Here is a 24,691-nt window from a genome sequence, read left to right as displayed (position 1 = left end):
CTTCAGCTGAAGTTCAATATTTGCGATGGCTTTCGAGTGCAATATAAAAATCTATTTATTTATTTATCTGGCCCTTTATGGCATGCAATTTCAAAGCGAAACCTACGAGATACAATTTAATGATACCAGGGCATAAAGTTGCTGGAAGATATGTTGAGATGTGAGTGAGAATGAGCTAGCTCTGCCTATACAATATATCTTTCCAATGCCAATTATCTCTATTTAATCGATTTCAATATCATTATGGGCTTTTCACCTTCGATCAACTCGTGATCAGCTTTTTCAGCCCTCAATCTGGGCAATTGTTGATCATTTTGAAAGCATCGCAACGCTCGTCTCATTGATGGCAGCCGCGTCTCCGGCTGCTTGTGAATCTTTGAAGTGCCACAAATTCTACGCATGCATACTTAAGCAGCCAGGTGTGTGTGTGTTTGTGTGGGCGTGTGCAAATTTACACTTAACTGCAAAACAACAAACTTAATTGACCAAATAAAGCTGAACATGGCGGCAATTGCGCCGCACTTACTACCTGTCTGCCTGCCTGTCTCTCTCTGTCTCTCTGTCTACCTGTCTGTCTGACTGACTGACTGACAGTGGCATGCGCTGAAATGATGCCAGCAACAGCAACAACAACAAGAGCAACGCAAGCCTTGAACATGAAATGTGAAAAGAACGTTGCCAAGAGATATAGCACCAATTCATGCCCGCACTTACACTAATTGCAGCTGATGTGCAGATTATTGTAGCCAGGAGTGCCTGTCATTGGCATCAAACCTCTTTTCTTGTGCTGTATGAGTAGCTGTGGTTATGAGCCACAAACTGTGCACCCAAGTGCCCAGCGCTCCTTAAACTGACACTTAAATGACAATTTTGCTAAATGGCGTTTTTAAACTCCTTTATGGTTGAGCAAGCACGGAAATCACCAGAAGCTTTCGAAAACTATATGAGGGCAGAAAATTGTGGGATCTTGCCTTAAAGCAAAAATCAATACTCAGACACTCCACATTAAAAATTTATATTTATTATTAACAAATCTGTTATATACAATAAATAACTTAGAGAGTTTAACCACAATCCAGAACCACAGTAAGGGCAACGTATATTCATTTTAATAAATAATTCATACAGCTTAACCACAATTCATAGTTTTAGGCCCAATTAAAGCAAACATATTACAAATCTGAAATCTAGTCAAATTAAGCAACTTTTTATGTTTCTATCTTTATTCTTATACATATCAAGATTTTATTTAAAGCTCAAAGTCAAATAGAATCCAATTGAACTCAAATTAATTTCAATAAAAGATAAAAATAAAGCAAATAAAATAAATATTAAGAAATTCGCAGACATACATGATCTCCATCAAATGAGATTTCAATTTGCCTGCTGACAACTGGCATTGCTCTAAGGGGAGTTGGTGCTGCATTGCCCCGTGATATCATATGTCAGCTGAAATCAATTGATTTCAGAAAACGCATGTGAATGGCAGCAGCAGCCGCAGCAGGAGTAGGAGCAGGAGCAGGAGCAGTGGGAACCAGGTGGCATGAGCCCTTTGGCAATTGTAAATTGAGCGCGCGTACAATACAAACGACAATCGCAAAGGTAAAAGGACAACGGGGCGTATGCGTAATAAAGTTCACAGAATCGCACACACACACACACATACGCAGCGCAGTTTGAGTGTCGCATTGTTATGCTTTGTCAAGGAACAGTCCGACAAAGAAGCCGACAAAAAATGTCTGAAACAAAAGCAATAGCATGAAGTGTGACGGAAGTGGAATTGAAGCGTGGGCACGCCTCGCTGCCTAGGTGTGTACGTGTGTGTGTGTGTGTGTGTGTGTGTGTGTGTGTGGTGAAATATTGCGCATACGGTACGATGTCGAGCCTTAAATTTGCCAAATAAAACGTACACAACTAAGCCAGCGCAAAGCTCCTAATTAATTAATAATTAATCACCAAAAAGCTAGCGCGAAAAAATATCGCGAGATATCGAAATCGCCTCAAATTGCCAACTCCTCAGCTGGCAAATATTGAAAAGGTCACACACACACACACACACGCACGCACACTCTCTGCACTTATGCTCGGGCTCTGGCTCTGGCCCACTCGCCCACTCATTGTCATTGCCAATGTCCAGACACTGGCAGCGGCGCTTATCATAATGACCGAAATGCTCTAATCGGGGGCAATTAACGTGACCAAATTTAATTTCCGCCCAGGTCGCTATCAACGACTGCGACGTCGACTGCGCCGTCGCCGTCGCCGTCTTCGTCGTCGTTGGACGTTGCTATATTATTTACAAAATATCATTTAGCTTGCAATGGGCCACTAATGCCATTGGATATCCATCATGTAAGCCAGTGCTTCGTCTTTAGATACACTGTGCGTCGGATTTAAAGTGGGTATATTAGTTTGTGGCCTTTTTTTGTTATTTGCTATTGCAGCTCAATTGTGGGCATAGCTGACTGAGCTTTAATCTAAATGAAATATGCTTAAGCCATGTCTAATTCTACGCCTTTGGCCACATATTGCATATGTTAACTGTGCTCTGTTAACTCTGCTAACAGAGTATGGCGCAGTCAGTTGCATTTGGATTTGCACTGGGTTTTTCCTTTATTTTCCGGGTGCTTTGTCATTTACGTCTTGCTTTTTGTGTTTGTTCGCGCGCAAAGATAAATGAGCGAGCCACCGCCAAGCCACCCACACGACTGTGATTAGCTGTCTGGCAGGTGACTCCGCGCTGCTACTGCTTCATGCTTCATGTTTTTCGAGTCTTTAAAGTTGCGGCATCTGTGTGGCCGCTGCGTCCGAGTCGCGCCTCTATTTCTCTATTATATAAATGTGCGTCTTGGGCGCAATTTGGCGATGCGCGAGGAATAACAGTAAATATATAACACAACACGGCAGAGCAAATTACTTATGTTAATTAGTTGGCGCGGCTAATGAGAAATCGCAAACAGATTCCAAAATGATTGCCCTCAACCGCAACCTCAGTCAAGTCCTTGATTCCCTATTCATGCAGATGCCTGTCAGCCACAGCGCAATGTGATGTTGCAAGGCTGCACTTGCCACAGCCCAAAGCGCAACTTTATGCAATTATTTAGTCTAGTAATAAGTAATTAACGCACATTTGGCATGCAGATGCTGTGTTTGCTACATTTTCTATTTAACTGAAATTTCAGCTCGTGCAACTGTCAGTTGCTGCCACAAGCCATAAATTTCATTTCATTTCATTAACCCCTAACCAACTGCAAAATAAATTAGCTTCTTCTTTATTCAAGCTCAAAAAAAAAAATCATAATTTGTGTCTGCTTATTATAATGGAGGCGAGTTAATTAGAAGCGGATTGAGGAGCCGTCAATATCAAGTAGCCGCAACGTGGGCTGTGGTAATGAAAATTCCAGAGCTACAAAGGCCGAACAGGCGTTTCATTAGCTGCTTATTAAACTGAAAATAGGCGAAAGAAATATGTAAAATGATATATTTGTTTACTTAAAATACATTACAAGCATTTTCCAGCACTATCAGCTATTAGCTTCCGCGAATAGTTAAACATATTCATGGAGTTAATCAGCCGTGAAGTTAAACAGTGATTAAATATTCATTTACATTAACCTGATGGATGCATTGTTATGAGAATTAATTGTCTTTATATGCGAATGCATCGCTGGAATTGTTTTTTAAGCCAACAAATAATTAAATTTTAATTTGCTTTTTACAGTTTTTCATTGCCAATTAAAATTAAACAAATTAAACAACATGTATGCGTGCACGGAATGCCTCAGAGGCAAACGTGAAAACAATTTCGCTGCCATGAAATTAAATTAAATTAATTGGGTAAAGCTGCAGCCTGTGGGCGGCCGAAGACGAAACAAAGGATGACTTTGTTGACGGCACAGGCGATAGCTGCAGGAGTCCGCTGCGGCATCCGATTATTGCAAATATGCCATATTATTTATTAAATACAATACTGACAGTTTGAAAGGATTAAAAACAAGAAACAAAAAGTAAATATACAAAATAAAAAACAGATACCTTTTGTGTGCACTTAATGAAAAACTAATTAAGCGTGGAATCAACATTTTTTATTGATTAATTCAAATTGCAGTGCCTTCATACGGAGGCATAATAAACTCCGGCGTGCATAATATATCTTAATTTTGTGCATAATTAATGCCTGCCATTAAGCTTTATTTTGCTGGCGAGAGTGTGCGCTGTGGCCGTGGCTCTTTGGCTAACTTTTTGGCCTAAAGACAGCGCCCGCAATGGGCATAATTAAAGCGCTGCACGCATTTACACACACACACACGCACATACAAGAAGGACACGTAAACACTCCACTTAACATGCTGCGATATACCATTTGATCCTGCTATCAATCTCAAAAACCCGAGCCAAGCACACACGCACATTGCGTATACGCACTGTACTCTGGGCTTTGGCTACCATGCTGGGTGGCTCACATTGCTTATATGCCTTTGGCAACAATGTGACACATTCCCACCCACCACACACATACATACACATTATTGATGGCCTGCCACACTTTTGAAAACCAGCAACAGGCAAAAGGCAGCCGCAGCAGCAGCAGCAGCAACAGCAGCAGCGGCAACAGCTCGAGAATTGCCAATTACGTCTCGTCAGTGTATTAAAATGCCATAATTGCGAATTTAAGCGCTTGTTCGCTGCGGTTGCTCTGATGGAAGCCGCTGCTCTGATAGCTGCTGCTGCTCCTGCTCCTGCTCCTGCTGCTGCTGCTGCTGTTCATCATCAGTCTCCTGGCAGCTGACAAAGTTCTGCAATGCCTGCTGTGGTTGAAGGGCGACCCACTCTGGCAATTTGTTGGCAAAGAGTTAAGTGTTTGGCTAAAGTTTCCATCAAGCCCTACTGCGCAATCAGCTTTAAAAGTTTTCCATTTTAAACTCGATTTTAGTCTTTCTGCATATGTTGACAGCGCGCAGAGGCTGACCAACGGCTGCGGTTAGCCGACTCAGCAAGCGTTTGGCCGAGAATTCGTAATTAATTATGCTTAATTACGTGTAATTAAAGTCATCAAACCAAACTGGAAACTGAACTGATTTAATTGTTACAAACTAGTCTCTAATGGCGTGAGAGAGAAAGAGAGAGAGAGAGAGATAAAGTTCTTAAGAAATTGCTGTAATTAATTTATCTATTATTTTGAATACCTGTTAATGTCTAGACAAACTCTCAAAGTTTAGCCATTTGTAAGAGCATTGGCATGTTAAGCATGTCCAATACACCAGGGTTTGCCTATGATAAATATCCTATTATCATACAAAAGCGAAGCTAGGACAGTAGCTAAATGCAACTCTAACGATAACAATTATTATTTTCTTATGCCCAAGCATTATTCTAGCCATTTGGCTAGCTTTCTCTAATGCATCTAGAGCACGAGTATTATGTACATTGATTACAGTCTCAGTTTGAGTACTTCGTCTTATCTGCCAACAACAGACACATTAGCTCGCCTTACATAAACTTTGTGGAATTTGATAAGTCTTTAAATGGCTTGCAGTTGAGGCAGTTATGAGAGTTGCTCAAGTGTTTTGGCTTTTCATTAATTAAATTGCAAATTGGTAGAACACAGGCTCAACCTGGCTCTCGCCCCTCGCTCCTGTGGGCCCTCAGTCTGCGTTTTGATTAGGCATTAGCCCACACACCGCAACCGAAGCAAAACATGTCGGAATTAAGTGCTCCGGTATCCCGGACTGCACGTATCTATAATACGCGCTCTGTCAGGCTTCTATTGGCTTGGCCAAGTCTCAAGGGTGCATTATGTATGTGTGCGGGTGTGTGTGTGTGAGTGTCGGTGTTTGTGTATCTGCCATTTAATGTGCGCCTCACTGCTTGAGTGGCTATACATTGTGCATGTTCTCAGGTGTGCATGTATATTGCGGGGCGTTAATGCGTGTGTATGTGTGTGTTTGTGTGTGTGTTTGGAGCTCAAGTCCTTGCTTGCCATTAATCAAAGCGAACGTCTGGCCAGACAGGCGCGAGTGGCGCTACTTCAGTCAGCCCGCTAATTGCATATATAGCCGAGGGCGGGACCTCAGCTAATTGTACACATCTTTCAACGGATTGTATAATTGCCGGCCTAATGCAGAAGTCGTCTGGCTGGCAGTGCCTAATTGATACGTAATCAGATTTGCCTATTAATTAAACTAGTTGCTGGTCAAAGCATTTTTCCTGTGCATAATTAAGAAATATTGCGTGCATGTTTCAGCATGAACCAAGGGCAACCAAGCTTAAGGAGTGCTTAAAGAGTCTTTAAGCTAAAGCCTTAAAGAGCAAGAGCTCGTGTTTCCCAGCACTGGAGACTGTGGAGATAATGAGAAAAACGAATTCATTTCCTTATATACTATGCACTCTTATTTGTAGCTTCGCCTCAGTTTGGTTTAGTTAAAGTCATGATTGATGGAGTTTAATTTCCTATATCAAGTTGGTTGCATTGCGGCCAGCTCTTCAAATACCAATTAATATTATTTATTGCTATGCAAACAACGGGCTAATCAAACGCAGCAAGCAATTAAAACCTATACCGTTATTATTATGATTAGCCATAATTGTTGCTGCTGCTCGACAGCAACAGCTGCTGACCAGTTGTGTACACCGATGTGAATGCCCCCGCAGGGGATCCGAGCTCGTAATAATCGAGAGCTGCCCATTGGGGCCAAACAATTGTTGCCTGGCAAACAATTGCGGCTGTCGCCGTTGCAGTTGCAGGCGCCTGCTTCGCTTGGCATTGACATTGGCCCATGCACTTTGCATATGAAGTGCACACTGAAGTTCGAAATGGAATCCAATAATTTACTCGACAGCAGCAATGGGATATACTGCCCTAAGCGCAGTTGCAATTGCATTTAGTAGCAGGAAATAGAGTTGGAATTGCGTTTGGCTTACGGCGCAAATACGTACTGGAAACTTAAGTTCCAATGTTAGTCGTTCTAGACGTTCATAAACTTCATCATTTCATCATTTGGAGTGCACAAACTGATATCTACTTAAGCTCAGCCAATCCCATTAACAGCAGCTGTACAAATGCAGCCCAGGCAAGTCCAAATATTGGTCAATGAAATTCAAGGCCCAGGCTCTGGATCTACCATGTTCCCTACCTATTTTCAAAGTCTATTGTTTGCTCTTGCCGCAGCTTAAATTACACAGCTAAAAGGTTTCTGTTTCAGTTTCAATTTCAGGCTTCAGTTTTGCAGCTTTGCAGTTTGTGCCACTTGGCCAAACTGCGAGAACTTTTAAACTTTTTCAAATTGATATTTTTGTTATAAGCTCTTAAGCTTTTGTCAACTGGTTTGCTGTTGCTTTTAACTTGTTCTATTCTTTTTCAGTTTTCCTTTTCGTTATCTTGGCTATTTCATTGTGTGCGCTGTCACAAATGGATTTATATACACATACACAATATAAAATATATATACATTTATTCTATATAAGTGCATTCGCACTTTCCTCAAAAAGTCGTTCCCAAGATGCATTTGACATTGCCTTGGGAGAAATTACATTGTGGAGCAGATGCTGACCTAGCAAGAGCAAGAGCAAGAGAGAAACTCGAACTGGCTGTTGTACGATTTCAGAAGGTGTTATATTTTGACACTGCAGGTGTAGGTGAGCTTTGAGTCAGACTATAGGGAGTATATAGTATATTTCCCTCTTTACAAAGTCAGTCTGGGTTGCTACTTACAGCAGCTTAGTGCAACAGAAATGGCAGCTTTGACAACTATTCCTACTTAAACTTAAAGCTAAATATAAAGTATATACTTTTTTATTAACACACACGTATAAAGTGTTTTATCATTGCTTTTATGGCTCTCGTTTGTCATTTTATTTACTTTCAATATTGCCCCTTTGTTTATTGACTACCATTACTTTCATTAAAATTTACCCAAAAATCAAATATTTTATTTTATTTTTTGTTTCATATTTTATCGCTCACAGTATCGTCTGAGGTTGATATGGATTGGATCGGTTTCTGTTCGGTTACCTTCCGAATGACTGAATCATTTCAACTTATTCATTGAGTCGCCGCCTTAAATAAACACTCGGCCGCCTTCTCCATATATATATATATATTTGGCAGTGTAAATAAATTAAATTCAAATCTAAATTGATATTACCATGTGGGCATATCATAGTATATGCACGCATACATGCAGACTTGGCTTGTTTTTATCAGTTGGCTCGGCGCCGCTTGCCGGTCAACGATGTGCCCGCTCTTTGGGCGGCGGGGGGCGTGTGCGAGGGTGTGTGTTCGTGACTTTTATCACTGCTTAATTACGTTACTGATAAGCCTATTTCACTTTTGCTTTCGTTACGTTACTCTAGCAGAAGTTAAAGGTTTCTGTTCGCTATTTTCGTGCTCATTGTGTGTGTTTATTTATTTCTTGGCACTTTTTATTATGAAACAAGCCATTTGTGTGGCCTCTCAAAGTGCCACGGTTGAGATTTAGTTAATAAAAAGTTAATAGCCATGTGATTTGTTTGGCCTCTGCTGCCAAAACAAAACAAAACACAAATTTTATGGCCAGCTGTTAGCGTGCGACTATCTGGACTGTAAATTGATGTGTTATCCCACACTGATCGGCCAATATGTATATATGCTGTGCATGTATGCGTGCAGCAGGTGCCAAAGTACGACCTGCTGCAGGCCATTAAGAGCGGCATTTGGGAATGTTTAGCCTAATTATTTATTTGACGCTTTAATTACACGTTTATTGCTGGCGACCAACGGCGCGAATACGTAATATCAACATTGTGTGTCTCCCAGCAACGGCGTCTGCAAGTCATTGACACATTCACAAATTCATAAAACCAACATAAATACTCCCTCCCTTTGCTGTGACCCGCCATAAACGAAGAATATTCCGAGAATTTACTTACCAATTGAATTTTACTGACCTAGACGCACTGCGAACATGACCTGTAATCTATATACACATACATAAATATATGTATATATTTGTATATGTATGTCTTAGATATTTTCGACTATCGCTGCTGATAAATGTGCTGCTCGCCCAAGGCCGCACTTCGCGTGCTGCTTATAGATAGACTGCTCACTAATAGATCTATCAATTAAGTGCTCCCAAAATTTGAGTAAACTTCTATTTTTACCCACATTTGTACACTCATGCAGTCATGCTGTCAAATGCAACTGCGAAATCTTATCAAGCCCCGTTCAGCACTTGACCGAAACGTTGGTTGTCTCACGCATTTCTGGGTTTTTCCAAATGAAATATTGCATTTGATGCTAGATCGGGATATCTTTTTATTATATATTATATATATTATTACAGAAACAATTTCTTTTTATGGTGTACCTGCAACATATGTACGCTTGTTTTTATTAAATATGTGTGAGCGCTTTAATCTATATTATGCATAAGCTGCCCACAAACTTTATGGCTCGATTCAATGAAACAGACATATAAATGGGCGCTACTATTATTGTTCTAATGTATTCGGTTATCTTTAAAACTTAAACAGAAGTCTCTAGAGCTGTTTTTATTTGTTTTAATTTGAAATATATCAAAGCTGAAGTGGGCATTAGAGCTAATTTATGGGCTACTAAGCGCAGCTCGTTTGTGCATTCTAATTTCCATCCGACTGCATTTAGCAATGGAAATTCAACTGATTTATGAGTAAATATTCTCTTTAACGCAAACAAGTCTGATTTACTGCCGCCTCTCTTTGTTGGCTGAAACAATTTTAATTGTGGTAGCCATAGAATGGCTGATTATGTAAAAATGACTGTCTGCATATATGTATGTATGTGTATGTATGTATGTGTATGTCTGCATATACGGTTTTATTTCATTTCCAAATTAATTTGGGCAACAGAGCGCATGTTTCGCTTGTTGTGGAACAACTGTCGAGATAGCTGGAACTATGTGCGGACATTTGTTATCCATTTATTATGCGATACAATATTACGCATACGTATTTAGTAACATATGCAAATGAAATGCTTCTGTACTCATGCATGATGGATGGATTACACAAATGGGTATTCCACTCAGTTGTAAAACAAACAGTTAATTAACTGTTTAGTGTAGGGTAAACAATAAATTTATATATACAAATTTATATATTTTTTGATGGAATATTTTCTTATTTTTTTATTTTAATTGTAAAATAAAAATTTTTTTTAAATATATTATTTATTAAACTTAAGCTAATAAGAAAAAAAGAAACGAGACACCATATATTTAATTTATTCATTTTAAAAAATATTCTATTTATTAAATTTTACATATTTTTGTCATTAATTTATGTTGAAATATATATTAAATAAAATTTAAAAAATTACTTAGCGTTGAACAAAAAGTATATAATATAAAAAGAAAGAAAGTTCGGCTCTTAAAAAAATATATAACAAATTTTTATTGTATAAATTTTTGCTTCGCATTTCTTATAATAGGCTAATATATAAAAATTTTAACTCTTTTAGCTCTCATTGAAAATTATTATTATAATTAAATTTGCATTTGCACTTTTCTTTTTGTGTGTGTGCTTCAGTCGTAGCAAAGCTTTTAGCTTCTTCATACGAAATTTATCTCATTTAAAAGTCTTTTAATTGGATTTTGCGAGGCTGTGAGAAAATTGCGAGCGACACGCTCAGTGGCACCTCCAGCAACGCGACACAGCTGGAGCTGCACTTGTGGGCAGTGCAAGCACCATTAAGTAGACAGGCGCACCCACACACACCCATACACACACACACAGGCCACATGTCCCACACAGCCATACACACGCTGTGCGGCAGATTGCAAATGTTTTGGGCGCTGCCAACGCTTGTCACATAAATCTCAGCGAATTTAGTATCAAATTTGCATTTGCCTGTGTGTGTGTGTGTGTGTTGTGTATGGCACCACTGAACCGCTCAAGCATAAAACCGCCGCCATTGTCGCCTCTTGGCATGCCATAAATTCGCCGTGTGCTTTATTATTATTTTTTTTTTTTTTGTGAGCACGATTTGTCCTCGACCTTGTTAAATGGCACGCGCTGCGTTTTGGCATCGATTAGGAAACTAAACAACAAATTGCCAAGCTCCAATTTCGCCTTGGATTCTATTTACGGTTGCCTAATGGCTGCAGGGGTGCAACTGCAACTGCAATGCCTGGGCATAACCTGCACGCAATTCGCATCGCAGCAAAGGTCCTTTCAGCGGCAGTCTAACCTTGCTGCTTGAACTTAACATTCCTTGAGCCTTCAATGCGGCTGCCATATAGAAATGCACATTTTTTCTGTTATACTGCTAGCTGTTTGTTGTTGTTGTCGATGTTGTTGTTTAGCTGGCTTGCATTTTAATGGGATTTATTGATTTTCCGTCTTTGTCCCACGCTGTCAGAGCACGTTGCAGGTTCTCGCGCGAATTCTTCAGCTCCGCCCCTAGGGCCATTACCTCATATGTTCCCCTGTCTCACTGCGTGGCATGGCCTCCCGCACATGCCCTGGCCTCCTGCCCTCCTGCCCTGGCCTGGCCGCTTGTTATGAGCAGTTCACATCAATTGGCGCGTGCTAATGGCTCCAGACCATAGCACATCCACCTGCCCGGCACCGCAGAGTGTGCTTCTGCCTTTTACCTGGCATTCAACCCACTGCAGTGGCATGCCCCCATTCGCCACTTACTATTTCAAAGTTTTCTGTTCGCATCAATTTGCTGTCGTTAGCAGAAATTAAGACTCTAATTGCAATATAAGTTGAGAAGTGCACCAATTTTTCAGTATGTTGCCACAAATTAATTTCAAAATCAGTTTTACTGCCAATACATTTGCTGCAGAGCTCTGACCTTAGCAGGTGCCCAATGGATTTTATTATGTACCAATTATTTATTAAATTTGTTAAATTTAATTTGATTGTGCTATTTATAAGTCTTTCAAGAATAGTTGTAAAAATCCTCAGAGCTTTTGTTAAATAAATTTTATTATATAAATATACCAGTTATATTTTAGTATTATTTTTAATTTTGCTTAATAATTCATGAAATATAAATAAGTAATAAATCAGACATTTTAAATATAAAAATAAATTATTTTGATTATTTCAAATCGAAGCGTTTTTCTTTGTCATTCAAATACTTTGAGGGTATATTCCAGTCCGTCACATCATACATCATTTCACTCACCTTTTTCTTTGCGTATTTTCCATTTTGTGTTTCCTTTCTTCCCCAGAGTTTGGTTTTTTGCTTCCGGTGTGTACGCCTCGCTTATCAGCGTATTTTCTGTTTACAGTTCTCAGTTCTCAGTGCCCAAGCTGCTCGACGAGTCGCTGCTGCTGCTGCTAAGACACAGGACTTGGCGTATGCTCCTCCTTTGGCTGGCTCCTGCCGCTGTTGCTTGGCTGTGTTTTGCATGTCATGCGCTTGTTTGTTTTGTGTCTTCCTTCCGTTTTCAATTTCTTGTTCGCTCGCTGTAGCTTTCTATTTTTATTTCACTCACACACACACACAGATATAGATGAATATAGTTCATGTGACATTTCTTGCCATGCTCTGGCATAGCCATCCCCTCAGACAACATGCAACGTGTTGTGGTTTACAGTCAGAGAGACTATGACTGCCTCTTGCTGGTCGGTTCGGTGGCTGGCCAGGTCTTGCAGCTCTTTTATGTGTGCCAAGGCTCTGTCTTTTGTTTCGTCTTGCAATTACTTTTCGCCAGCACAAGAAATTAATTTCTTAGCGATCTGCTTTTGTTGCAGCTATTTGTCAAATCGTAGCCCGGGCGCCGCTGCAGTTGGCTTTAAAATTCAAGAGTTTGCCTCATGGCCGGACATATTGTGTGATTGAAGGCCTTTGTTTATTTGCGCCTCATGCGTAAGGCCATGGATTAATTGAAATCTAATTTAATTTATGGCCATGCTACGTACACGTTCCACACAGCTCACAGACACAAAGCAAATATTTGCTCAGCATACATATAGCACATATATCTTGCATTTTAATTGAAATACCCAAAAGCCAGGTCCACTTAAAGAGGGGTCACATTCACACTCACACTCACATTCATATTCACATTCACGTTCACATTAGCAGCATTGACTCGGAAGTAACATGGAATCATTAAGTCATACATATTAAACATATTAATTTATTGATTTTCCATATACGTGAAAATATGCTACACACACTCGCACACACGCACACACACACCCCCGTGGCTCTCTGCTCACTGTTGAACTTTCATAAACTTCCGCTTTGCTGGTTCTGTGTCTTCGCAGATCCCATCGATAAAATATATATGCGAGGGACCTGCGTGGCCGGCACCAAAGCCGAGACCCCATAAGGCAACATAACAAATTCATAATAATTGAAACGACCGTCATAAAGGGAGCACACTGTGCGCTCCCGCTCGACCGCAGCAAATAGAAATGTATGCGTGCCGCTCTGCCGAAAATAAATCAACAAAAACAAATAACGATAAATGCATGGATACAACAATTGATTTTCATTACGTGCCTTTAGTTGAAAGAAAAAGGCGAACATGTTGTTTATATCTACGGATAAGAGATCTAATGAAATATGTGCCTCCCAATCGGATTATATTTCGCCCTAATAAATATTTACAGCTGTGAATATTGTATTAAAAAACTTGCGTTTCAAATTTATGAAGTGTCAGTTTTGTAATCTACGACCAATTATACTGCCCATTATTTTTAGAAGTCACTGAGTGTAAGGACTAACAAATCATCTTAAAGTCAAACTAATTTGCTTTAATGTCTGCCTCTAATATTCTCTCTTCGATAAATATTTGAGCTCGTGTTGTCATGCGCTCATCTCAAGTAGGAAAGTGGCTGGGGGTCAGGTCAAGTGATTGACGCAACCACAGGAGGCAGAGTCTCGGGCAGCATAGACAGACAGCGCCAATGGCGTCTTAATGGACCATTGACAATTATAAGGCTAGTAAATCCCGTCGCCATGGGATATGCCATGCGGAGGGCAGGAAAAACAAACATCGTATTGTCATGTGCACAAGTCGGATAGTTCAAGTTGCCAGCAGACTGAGCTGGAGACAATGCTGCGTGGGCGTGGGACGTGGAGCGTGGAAGATGGAACATGGAACGTGGGTCAGTGTCATGTGCTGACAGCTGGTGCGATCCCGATTGCAAATTATTCAATTAAAATCGTACTATTACGAGTATTAAACTCGATGCGACAACTGTCAGACACACGCACACCCACACGCATTCACACACACGCACACGCACTCGCAATCAATGTCAACACACAGACACTTGCAGCTGACTCTAAGGGAATTTGCACATTTATTCAGCAGAATAAATGTGTATGTGTGTGCGTCCTTGGCTAGAGCCGTTATACGGCCGGCGTCCATCGTCCTAGCCTTAGTAAGACACACATAAATGTCAGCTACAAGATTTGATAGCCCCGGGTTAAGACTAAGCACTAAGCGTATGCGTGTCAAAGCTCTAGGCGAAGGGGCGTAAGTGTGTATCCATCTCTCTCTCTCTCTCTCGCCCTTTCTCACTCTATCTCTATTTCCCTCTTTGTATGTGTATCTGTGCATGTTTGTGTAGTTAAGTGTAGAAGCAGTTAGTTGCCTCAACTCAAGTCCTCATCGCAGGAGAGCTTGCTATAAAATGTACCAAAGTTAACCCAACAATGAAAATTGTTCTCAATTACGGAAATTCGCTGCTGAACTTTTATTTTATACTTTGGGGAAGAGAACAGTACTTAGACTAAGTCTGCTTAATTTTACATTATGCATTTTCTAATATACATAAATATATGTATATTTATCTAATGAAAAACTGTGCAAATTAAACCAATAATTATTACTTAAATGTTACTACTAAGTTCAGAATACACTCCAGATATAAATAATAGGATAATAGGATAAACAATAAGATATCCTCTTCTATATCTTAGTGAACAGTAAAAGCTCTAGTCCCAATTCGAGGCTCTGTATTGTAACAAGAAATTAAATCAAACTCAGCTGCACTCCCTGACATATTTGTCAGAATACTTCATACTTCCGGTATCGCTTCACTTATTTCGAATTTTTAGATTGAAATTATCCCCGACTACATATAAACACCTCGAGTCAAATCAACTTCTCTTTAAAAATATCTAAGGTATGCCTTAGTCGAGCACTCTCGCTACTCTAATTTTGTATAACTTAAAATTTGGTTTTAGCAGAGTTTTCCCGTTCCATCTCCATCTCCCTCTCTCTCTCTCTCTCTTCTGCATGTACTTTACACAGCCACTACAAATTAGGCAGCGTGCAACAAGAACACGTAACATAAATACCACAGAGTGTTCACTTAATAGGGGCTGCCCCATGTTGCACCTGCTCCGCTCTGTGGCTGATATTGCCCCATCTGACAGCGTTTTAAGAGGTTCACATGTGGCTGCCACAGAGAGGACTGTTTGTTGCCCCCGAAATGAACTTTTGCATAGAACGTTTAGCTGCGGCGCCAGTTGCAGCTGTGCCCCATGGGCACTAAGTGGCGCACAGCCTCGCTCGCTGGGCCCGGCTGCCCGCTCAAGTGTTGGCCGGCCCACATCCAAGTCGGCCCTGCCCACACCTGTCTGTGTCCTTCTGCCCGCTGAGTGCTGATATCGTATGTGTGGGGCGGCGGCTCTTAACTTGGCCTTCGCTTCAAATTTTATGGCTTAAGTTGAAAAGAACATTTTGTGAGCTGGTCCTTCGTTTTGGCCTGAATGCCAGTGTCGCGTGTACCGTAATCGATATTCGTGGGTTTGTTTGCTCCTCCCTGCTCCGGGAGCTGCGTGTCTGTGTGCTGTTTATTAGCTACCCATTGACCATCTACCGGTAAATTCAATATCTTTTATTTGCACAATTTTCCAGTTGCTCGCCCGCTGTCCGCCGGCGTCGGCTCCATTTAAACTTACGTAATGTTTGCATTAATGTTTTTTCTTCTTCTTATTTTCCTTCAATAGTTAGAAAACTCTCTGCCTGCCTCTGTACCTGAAATTCGATTTGCACGCTCTCTGGCCTGAGCCACAGACTCGTGTATATGTATGTAAGCAACCGCAATTCCATTCACACTTTGTCGCTGGGCGGTGTGAAAAATACGGCTTAACAGTACATTTACTCAAGAATTTATGTGTTTATAAACAGAATGTGAGCGGGTGTGGGTGTAGGTGTGTGTGTGCGTATTTGTGACCAGCAACCATCTCTGAATGGCTCACCATGTGCTGAATGCTCTGCTGGAATGCGTACAATGCGCTCAGAGCTGCCATATATTATTCAATTTGCGCCACAGACGACTGAAACTCGCTGGTTTATCCGAACAAAGTCGGTCTTATGTACCGAAATGCTATGTAAATTTAATGCAAACAATGCATACGGAATACACGTTGAGCAGAGCAGAGCTGCCTCTGCGAGCGTCGTTCGAGAGTTTCACATTCGATTTCAATGGCATCAGAAACGATTCTGCAACAGCGTAAACTAAGCGCATTAAAACTAATATTTGCATAGTTATTCATACTAATGCTCGTATATAGAACTATAATTGATTGGAGTTTAAATTTGGTATAAATAATCTAAAATTTTGTTTAGTATTATCCGGTATGATTTGTCCGATTACCATGAAATTCTTCACATATTATCCACATGGCATTTTAATAAATATACATATGAAATATGACTAAATTTTGCGAATTTTTCAAAAATTAAAAATTTTATATAATCATTAAAATTGTATATAAAATACATAAAATGATGTGCAACATGTGGAGATTCAGAGAATTTCGAGATATAATTTAATAACTGATGACTAATTGAAATATACTTAATCTACTGATCTTAACTGAACTTATTACTCATATCAGACGAACTATATAAATCAAATCAGCTCTTAACACTTATCAAAAGTATATATACTTCATTTGACATGTTCATCTACATGTTACAAACATTTGAACTAGCCATATATACTCTAAATTTATATCTGCATTGCATGCAGAGTATGCAAATTTATGGATTATATATATTTGATTTGAAGAGCATTTAATCTCCACTCTAAACATTTGTTTATCAGTATGCGCTCTAGATTAAACTATCAATATTAAATATTGCACCAAAAATGTTTGCATTTCCACCTGCATAATGTCACCGCATAACATTTTCACGGCTGACAGACGGCGTGGTTTGTTCTAAATTTCATTGGATGTGGCTGCAATCTTTGCATGAAATATGCAAATTGTCATCCTTATTTCGCCGCTGTAATGCTTAAACTATTTGCATATGTTGTTGGGTTAATCTAGCTGTACGTCGGGTGCGTGCCAACAAATTGATATTATCGGTTTTTATTTTCGACACGGCACCCAGCATTTGCTTAAGCGACTTTTATCTATTCGCATTTGGTTGCGGCATCAATTATTGAAATACTCGCTGTACACGCTGCAGTGCCAGCCAGCGGTTGTCCCTGTTAACCTTCCCCTCCATTGAAAGCATTTAATTTGCAATTGCAGTGCGCTAAACGCGGATGGGGCGGGCGCAGAGAGCGTTGCACATCGTTGAGTGTGGGGCATGCAATTTATGCGAAATCACGTATTCCATGACATAAAAAACTATAAATAATGCAGCAGCCGAAATGCATTTGGGGTTGAGTGGGCGGCTGTGTGTGCGCGAGTGTGTGTGTGTGTCTAGATATATTGCATGTGCTATGGATATGTGAAAATACATAAAAATGCAATATAATGGAAAGACTTGCAAGCCCCAAAGACATTTCTCTGCTAATGTCCAGTTATCGACGAAAGTGTGTGGCAGTGCGTGTGTGTGTGAATGTGTGGGTGTATAAAAAATGTATTGGATGGGACTCAATGTCATCGACTGCTGTCACTCCGAGCACACTTCAATTATATATATATATATGTGTGTGTGCATACGCCCACACACAGACACTTTGACCCGTTGCTCTGAGGCCTGTGCTAATCTTTTTTATGGTTCGCTCCGCCCCAAGTTCTAGCCTTGGTCTGACGAGTTACTTCCTCGCACTCGACTCTGGGTTACCGAGATTCAATAAAAGATATTTTTGAATTGCTGCCAACGTCAATGGCAACAGCAACAGCAACAGCAACGACAACGGCAATGCCAACAGCAATGGCAACGGCTGTAGGCCACGAATATCTGTTTGGTACTTCAATTTTATACAGCATTTTCGGCAAGGCTGGTAGTTGTTAGCTGAGCTCGAGCTGAGCTGAGTGGCACTTCGCTGCGAGTTTATTAGGTTCATCAAATGCTGTCAGCAGTCAGCATATGTGACTTTATTTGGGTCGTACCCATCACAACCAAGTGGCCAACCACGCCCACCAAGTGGCCCAGCCTATAGTTAACCAACAACAAGAACAACAACAACAACTACAACAACAACAAACCATCAGATAAACATCAACCATATTGTTGTTTTGACCTTGACGCAAAGTGTTTGATACCCGCTCTGATTTGGGGCCGAAATACTTTAGTTTACTCGCCGGGAAAATTTTCAATCATAATACTATTTATTGAGTTTGACTAAAATGGAGTCTGAGGTTAAGGGATTGAAGAAAATGCAGCTTAAGGGATATACATTTATCTCAAAGTTGGATGGGATTTTCTTTTTGGGGATCAGGCAAGGGCTAAAAAATTCATATGGAATCTTGAAACACAGACTAACGGAATTTCAAGGGTATAAAATAATAAAAATGTTAAGATTTTCCAGCTTACTCGTAGGTATTCAATAAATCAAGTTTATTTTCATGACTCAACTGAATTAGGTATTATAAAATAAAAATGCAAAGTTTTAAATTCCAACCACAAATAGACTCCATATGAATTTAAATTTAATCATATTTCTTTCTCGGCCTTTTTGCAGCCCCTTCGGAAAGTGAGAGTAACTCGAGCTGAAAGCCACTTGTGGGAATTGGGGTAAGTGCGGCATTTTTTGGCTATGAATTATTTGATTTGTGAAAAACTCAACTGTGTAGAAATTTGACTTTAGATTAGGCGATAAAAATGCGCATTAAGCTGTCTGGAAGAGATAAGTTCATATGAATTTATTGACATTTGTATGCTGACTGCTGGTCAGCTCTCTGGGGCTACATTTTGGCTACCCTATCCAATAGATATACATATATATATATTTTTTATTCTTTTTTTTTTTTTTTTGTATTGGCCACCAAGTGGGCAGTCAGGCATGAAAAGGCCAACATCCGCTGCGGCTAATGTGCTGTCATTTGTATTTTGGGTGTTTGACTGGATTTTTGTACCTTTGTGGCATATCAGAGCGAACGAGGGCAAAAAAATACATAAATAAATGAGCTACGTGCTGGGGATTTTCAATCGATTGTCGGGCTTTTCTTTTGTCATAATCAATCCAGGGCCAATGATTTATGCAAACAAATTTCGGGCTTTCAGCGAACACGAAAATAGTGAAAATGAAATAAAAAGGAGAAGAAAAACAGTATTGAATTTAAATCAAAGCTGTCACTGTCTGCAGAGCGTTTTAGCCCTTGTGGTTGCGCTTAAAAAAATTTGTATAATCATACCCTGTAAACTTCCTGTTCGTTGGGGTAGATAAGAATGTGGAACTGTGGCAATGTACTTGGATGATAGATGATAAATGACATGATCTATAATATAGATGAGTTTAGTAGTTGATGAATACAAATCTCTGGTCCACTCCTGACTCTCACAGGGCAGCAATGAGCAGAGACCTTTCCGCTTGCAGCTCTCTAATTGTTGTTGTTGGTGTGTTGTTGTTTTGGCTGCTGCTTTGTTGTGGTCAGACAACGTTATTTTGGTCAATTATTCAAACCAAAGCGAGTGCTGCCGTTTGCCCGGCGGTTGCGGTTACAGCAACCGGAGAGGACTCAGATGGCCGAGGCCGGTGTGGGTACGGGGTATGTCGCACTGTGGAACAGCCAGGCAGCGAACGATAACATTTAAATGGCTTCCAGCACAAGTGGCACACGGATGGCCTGTGACGCTTCATGTGCTCGCAATGGGCATAAGACCGAGTGAACGTGTAAAAAGTGTTGCTCGCTTGGCAGCCAGTGGCTCCTCAACAGGTTTTGCGAATTGCGCTCCCTTCAAGCCGGCTCAAGCCAGTTCATTATGCGATTCGGGTTTGTTTACACAGGTTCTTCATTCATTTGATGTGTATGTGCCTGTCTATGTGTGCGTGTCCTGTAGCTGTTTACAAAGGTGTCGGTCATGCAGACGGTCGATGGTCAGTCGACTGCAGACCGCAGTAGACAAGCTAGTCGCATCCTGTGACCGCATCCTGTCGCCGGCAGCCCGCCTGTTTGCCTGTCAGCCGCCTGCCCGTCGCCTGCCCGTCGCCTGCCCGTATCCTGTCAAATGTACTTTGCAGCTTCAGCTGTAGAGCCGGACCTTCCTTTCCATCCTCTCGACAGCAGCTCCTAGCTGCCATTGTTCACTGATGACGCGCCTCAGCATTCATATGACTTTTATGGCCGGCTCTAGGGTAAGGCATTTTGACGCCAGGACGAAGCCGTGTCAGCCATCCAAGCTGGCTAACGAAGCATAAACTAAGCGCTCTTTTAATGTTACTGCAAGTGTGCTGTGTCCTGTGTCCTATGTCTGTGTGCAAGTTCAAAAGAAATCAAGCGTAATGAAGCCCACAAGCAGCCCGAGCAGCCCAAGCAGCCCAAGCAGTCCCAGTCGCACTTATTCAGCAAAATTGCAAAGCTGGCACAAGTTCATGTTTATGTTCTCATTCGCATGCCAAGGCTCTTGAATGCATTGTTGTTGTGCTTGGAGGAAACTGAAGCAGATGATAATGGATGCGCGTGCACTGCTTGCTGGTCGACAACTACTCAGCCGAGGTCGAGACTTGCCAATTGGGTGCTTCAGCATGGGTAAATGAGCTACGCCAAGTAATCCACTCGATGTCCAATTAGCGCCCGGCTATTCGGCCTCAAGCGCTTTTCGACTCTTTATTAGCGCGCACAAAGCCAGTCGAGGGTCGAATTAAAGAGATTTTCCGTTTCTAATTGATTTTTGAATGGCACTGCTGAGATGCCAGCAAAGGGTTAGACAGAGGAAAAGTTCGTTAAATAAGGGGCGCCAGATGGTAAACTTTGCTCTATCTAAATACTAACAAATGGAGATTAAAAGAACTCTGTTTACGAAATTAAATTAGGCGAATTAAAGGTATTTCATAGCACAACAAATAAATATTCATTTTAATTAATATGCATATAAAGTCCATGCCACATGGCTCTCAGCATTTGTTAATTGTTACCTTTGGTACAAATGGCACTAGCAATGTTTACATATGGCTGCGCACCTGAGTCGTTAAATGAAAGTACCACAGGGCGAATGCTTATTATTATTATCATTCTCATTATCATTATTATTGTTGTTGCTGTTGTTGATGTGTGCATTATTGCGGTACAACAGAGAGGATAAAAAAAGCAACAATAGCATTAAAAATCAACGTCTAATTGCCATTAAAATATGTAAAAGACAACAATCATTTGAACCAGATCGAGCACCTGAACCAGAGAACCAAGAACCAGTCGCTGAACAAAAACAGGGAAAATCAAAAGCAAGACATAAAATGGCTGCAGGAAATGATGTGACGTGACGCGCGGCTTTTGTTTATGTTGTCTGTTGTTCTTGCTGTTGTTGTTCTTCTTCTTCTGGCTCTTTAGCTGCTGCCCTTTACGGCGCACAACAGCGACAACCACAATAACAACAATAAGAACAAACCCTTATAGCAATAACAAAATAACTTTCACAACAAAGGTAGGCAGAAGCAGGAGAAATAAGAGTGAGAGAGAGAGAGAGAGACGATTCGCCATTGCCCTTTGTTTGCTTTCTCTTTCTTTTTAGTGTGTTTTTTATGAAATCTTACATTATTGTGCTTGTGGCACGTTCCGCAGCGCTGTCCTCACAGAGTGTATGTCCTGTGACTGACTGCTTATTAAAATACAGCTCAAGGCAGTTTAAATATCTATATGTGCTGCCCGAATGCAAAATGTGGACCTCTATAGATAACTTTTCCGATATGCAAATTGTTTCAACTGCAGCTTAACTATGATAAAAAGCTGAACGAGCCGAAAAAAAATCAAATTTCTATTCAGATTACATATCTAGTTAATAGCAAGCTCTTAAAAGTTTTATAGCCAGCGCTCCTTACAGCTGATTAAACTGCAAAACTAATATGTTATTATTGAGTTCATTTTAACTTATTTAAATCCCATTAATAACATTTTAACCAACCTAAAAAAAAAAAAAAAAAAAAAAACATTTTTAGCCTAACAATTTAAATATAAAAAAAAATCACATAAATAAACATATAAAATAATATATTAATTATTATATAAAATATCATATTTCATCGATGCATTTCAGTTCATATTATTATCAATATTATTATTATTTGTTAGTTGTTTATTGCTCTACTAGCTTAGTTCTATTATAGCTCACTGACTCAACGAATTTATATGCATTATGGATTATGAATCATGACATCAGTTTCATAATCTTAAGCATTGAAATTATCATTATAAAAATTGTTATCAGCTCAGAGTGCACATTGAACCGGCTAGGTAACAAAATATTATCAAATTCTTTGATTTCTCAATGGATGTTTGTTTTGATTTTCGATGAGCTCATTTTAGTTGAGCTGAAAACAAAGTCAAAACAAACGCATAAACATTTATGCGCTGCCTTAAAGTATTTGCCAGCGGCATTCCATTGCTCTCTCTCTCTCTCAAACGTCTGCCAAGAGCGCGTGGCCAAGTGTCTTTTGGCCATTAAATAAGTATATTTGCGCACATTTTGATGCCTTTGTGGCATTACGTTAACAAGTAGATGGCTTACATCTAATGCCTTTTGCACATTTGCAAGACACACACACACACACATACCTATATACAATCGACTAACCACACTTGTTTTTTTGGGTCAATTTCAATAAAGCACTCGACGTATTCGATTGATTTTCATACGCACTCGAAATAAATTTGTGCAATTTTTGCCTGTGTGCGACACTTTTTAGGCGTAATCAAAGCGATTTAAAAACAATTACACTTCTGACATTAATGGCGCATGCTTTTGATGCCGACGGCAATAACAAGAGCAAAATCAAGTCAGTTTCACTACAAGTGATCTATGGAAAAATACCCTGTGGATGGATGATTGAGGCAGCTAGAATTTTATTTATATGCACTGATCAGGACTTTCTCTAAGCCTTTGCCAGTTATTTCAGTTACTTTATATTACGAGCTTAGTTTACAGGGTATTTCTCTATGAAACTCCTTAGCAAAGTTTTCATGTAAACCTTTTCGCACATTTTTCGCGCACTCGCTCACTCACCCGCAGAGAGAGAGAGAGAGGGAGCTAAATAATCGCATCTGTTGTTGGCAGCCGCAGAAACTTTCATTTGTTTACACGGGCCTCGCTGCCTGCCGCCCGGATAACCACATCAAAAATAACGCGAAAGAAAGAAAGAAACGAACAGACCCGAACAACAAAGCATAAAAAATGCTTAAATTGATTTTGAAAAATTTGTAAATAAACAAAATGCTGTATAGTCCAGAGTATTTACTTAGCGTAAAATAAATTTACTTTAATTTTCTTCTTATATTTTTGCTTTATTTTAATTTAAAAATTTGCCTAAATGGCAGCTGTCTTAAAGCCGTGCCGAGTGCTGAGCACTGAGCACGTCGAGGTGCTGGCTAATGGTCGGCTTTATTAACATGATTGCCACGCCCACACACACACACACACATGCACAGGAGCAAGACAGCGGGTATGAGAGAAGAAAGCTTATCAATGAATCACCAAAGCATGTGATTGATGATTTGATGTGACGAGTGTGCATGTGTGTGTGTTGGTGGGTGTGGCAGCCAGTAAGCATATACTTAACTGAGTATCTGTGTTTGTGATTGTGCGTGCGTGCGTGTGTGTGTGTGACTCTGTGTGTGGCACGTTCGAAATGTGGCTTCCATAGCTGGGATTAGGCGGGAGCCAGGAGCCGGCCTAACAGTCTGACAGCAGCCATATGTGTGCGTGTATAAAAGTGTGTGCGTGTCTCTGCCTCCCTTTCTCTCTCTGTGTGTGTGTGTGTGGCTATCCCCTCATCAGTTGGCAGAAGACAGATTAAAAGTGAAGAGCTTACAAAAATGCTGGCAGCATAAGGCTCTAGTTGGCCCCACATACTAACCCAACATACACTAACTTAGACGAGGGTTAGCTTAGCGCTATTGTTGTGTTTGGGCCATGCCAGTTTATAACAGTCATAACATAATATAGCCCTGGCAGTCGCATCTAATTGAATCTTTTGCGAGAGACACCTTCGTTTTTTTTATTAAAGAGTGAAACGACATTATTCAGCGCTTGACATAAATGTGAGATGAGTTCTTATCGTAAACGCTTAAAATATCAAAACATTAAATGGATTGTAATTCCCGTTAACAAGAGAATTTTCGCTTCGTTGGCTTCATTTCACAGCTGATGCTGTTTGCCGTACCTGTTTGCCTAACCGGCGGCGGCAGGCGTCATCAGCAGCAGCTGTCATTGTGTGTGTGTGTGTGTGATAGACCAAAATGTTTACACATACGCGCGATTTTCTTTTAACAATTCATCAAATGCGCTAAGCGGGCGCAAAAAAAACTTTGACACTCGACGTTTGTGTTTGCCTATGTGTGTGTGTGTGTATGTAAAAC

The 24,691-nt window shown here is 40.4% G+C and overlaps 2 protein-coding genes across 3 annotated transcripts in view; one reads left to right on the top strand and one right to left on the bottom strand.

Annotated features, from left to right (window-relative positions):
- LOC108659724 (uncharacterized) overlaps positions 1 to 24,691 on the bottom strand; it is a 175,826-nt gene that overhangs the window by 38,627 nt on the left and 112,508 nt on the right. The window lies entirely within an intron of this gene.
- The window catches only part of 5-HT7 (5-hydroxytryptamine receptor 7), a 60,161-nt gene that overhangs the window by 1,403 nt on the left and 34,067 nt on the right, over positions 1 to 24,691 (top strand). Inside the window, exon 2 of the mRNA XM_018112771.3 lies at positions 18,865 to 18,917. The gene's annotated coding sequence lies outside the window, so the exon portion shown is untranslated. The remainder of the gene's footprint in view (positions 1 to 18,864; positions 18,918 to 24,691) is intronic.

This window comes from Drosophila navojoa, chromosome 2 (genome assembly GCF_054131105.1).
Source record: "Drosophila navojoa isolate 15081-1374.11 chromosome 2, UAZ_NAV_1.0, whole genome shotgun sequence".
NCBI lineage: Eukaryota > Metazoa > Arthropoda > Insecta > Diptera > Drosophilidae > Drosophila > Drosophila navojoa.
The sequence above is the reverse complement of the archived record's forward strand: the minus strand, read 5'-3'. Positions and strand labels throughout refer to the sequence as shown.